Consider the following 2748-nt stretch of genomic DNA (forward strand, 5'->3'; position numbering starts at 1 on the left):
TGATTAAGTTAAAAAAAGTTCAGTTTGGGAATGAAAAATCTGGGTTTTAAACAAATGTGCTCAGGTCACCGAAGGTTATTTATCAATGGAATGAGGGCAGAGCTGCTGGAATGAACTGGGAAAGATGATTAGCAGCAAAGATGGCTGAGGAGCAATAGTAGACATTTAAGAAATTTGTTCGTGGCTCACAGCAGAGACATATTCCAGGGAAGAGATACATTTCTAAGAGGAGTCACTTCAGTGAGCAAGGTAAAGGCAAAGTAAGATTCTTTTATCTTTCTTAGTGTAAAGGGGCAGAGATGGCAGTTAGGGCAGCGGTGTGCTCCTCCTGCCTGATGTGGGAGTTCAGGGAGCAGTCTACTGTTCTTGATGACTATATCTGCAGGAAGTGTGACCAGCTGCAACTCCTCACAGACCGCATGGTTCAGTTGGAGCAGCAGTTGGACACATTGAGGAGCGTACAGGGGGCAGAGATGTGATAGACACGAGTTACAGGGAGGTGCTCACATCACAGGTTCAGACAGGTAGGTGGGTAACCACCAGGAGAGGCAAGAAGGTAATGCAGGGGTCTCCTGTGGATATTCCCTTCTCTAACAGGTATTCTGTTTTGGATATTTTTGGGGAGCACAGCCTCTCAGGGGAATATAACAGCAGCAGGCAGGTCTGTGTTGCAACTGGCTCTGCTATAGAGCAGGATTGGGCAAAGTCCAAACGAGCGATAGCGGTAGGAAACTCACTAGTCAGGGCCACAGGCAGGCTTCCTGTGGCCGTGTTTAAGCTTCCAGGATGGTGTATTGCCTCCCTGGTGCCAGGGTCAAGGACGTATCTGAGCAGTTGCAAGAATTTCTTAGGGTGGGAGGGTGTTTTGGGGGTGAGCAGCCACAGGTCGTTGTGCACATTGGTACCAATGACATTGGTAGAAAGAGGGATGGGGTCCTGCGGAGTGAGTACAGGCAGTTAGGAAACAGGCTGAAAAAGAGAACCTCGAGTGTAGTAATCTCTGGGTAACGACCAGTGTCACGTGCCAATGAGGCATTGAATAGAAAGGTAGGTCAGATGAATGTGTGGCTAAGGAGCTGATGCAGGGGGCAGGGTTTCAGATTCTTGGACCATTGGGACCTCTTCTGGGGCAGGGGTGACCTGTACAAGAGGGATGGGTTGGACCTAAAATGGAGGGGAACCAATATCCTCACAGGGAGGCTCACTAGTGCTACTGGGGAGAGTCTAAATTAGAGTGGCAGGGGCTGGGAACTAGAGCAGTAAGTCAGAAAGGAAGGACAGGCAGAGTCAGGTAAATCAGGGGCTGAGGTGGTTTATTTCAATGCAAGGTATATTATAGGCAAGTTCAGAGTAGATTCAAAGAGCTTACAGACAGACATTGATAGGTTAAGTTAGTGGGCAAAGAGTTGATAAATGAAGTAGAATGTGGGAAAATGTGAAGGTTTTCATTTTGGAAGGGAGAACAAAAGAACAGAATATTATTTAATGGAGAGAAACTACAGAAAACTGCAACAGGGGGTGACTTGTGCATGAAACCCGGAAAGCTAGCACACAGAGTGCAGCAGGTAAACAGAAAGGTTAATGGAATGTTGGCCCTTATTTCAGGGGGGTTGGAGTGTAAGAGTAGGGAATTCTTACTGCAACTGTACAAGGTGCTAGTGAGACCACATCTGGAGCACTGTAAGCAGTTTTAGTCCCTTATTTAAAGATAGCTCTCATTTTATGGGAGGCAGTTCAGTGAAGGTTCACAGGATGATCTCCAATGTGAAGCAATTGTCTTATGAGCAAAGGCTAAACAGGTTGGGACTCTGCTCATTGTGATCTCATTGAAACATGTTGGATTCTTAAGGGGCTTGACAGGGTAAATGTTGAGAGGACATTTCCCTCATGGAAGAGGGCAGAAGGCATAGTCTCAGAATAAAGGGACACCAATTTAAGACCAAGATGAGGAGGAATTTCTTTTCTCAGAGGCTTGTGAGTCTTTGTAACTCTTTATCATAGAGATCTATGGGGTTGGTGTCCTTGTGTATATTTAAGGCTGAAATGGATAGTTTTTGATCAGTTGGGGAATCAAGGGTTATGGGGAAAGGGCAAAAAAGTGGACATGGGCAATATCAGATCAGCCACGATCCTATTGAATGCTGGAGTAGGTTTGAGGGGCCGAATAGTCTACTCCTGTTCCTATTTCGTATGGCCTTATTAAATCAGGTTTTGGTCTGGAATCTGACATCCAGCAATTACATCAGTTGGGAAGATTACACTAGCTTCCTGCAATCTATACCTATCAACCACACAGTCAATTTTCCAGTTACCTGCTTCTTTCTTGACCATGCTGTTAGAAACACACATATTGATGGATTATAAAAATGTAACCATTGCTAAAAAGAGATGAGAAGTTGAAGCTCCTTGCACCACATTGATCAAAGTGAGGGTGCAAGAAACAGATGTAAAACTGGAGGAACTGCTTTATTACAGATGAGTTGAGCACGCTGACTTGTTGCACTATAATTAACATGGTGATGCAGCAAGAACAGGTCATCACCAAACTTTACTCTCTGTCCAGACAGGTAGATGCTGATCGAGCAGGGTAAAACCATGGGGTGCAGCAGAGGTTAGACCCATTTTTTTTTAAAAAGTTGCAATGAATATACATTTTCCTTTTGCCTACATAAACAGGATCTTGTATATTTATGTACATAAGTTCCAGCATGCACCAGTACACACTCTGTGAATCCAGCCAATGGGTGT

Source organism: Rhincodon typus, chromosome 3 (genome assembly GCF_021869965.1).
Source record: "Rhincodon typus isolate 14 chromosome 3, sRhiTyp1.1, whole genome shotgun sequence".
In the NCBI taxonomy this organism is placed as follows: Eukaryota; Metazoa; Chordata; class Chondrichthyes; order Orectolobiformes; family Rhincodontidae; genus Rhincodon; species Rhincodon typus.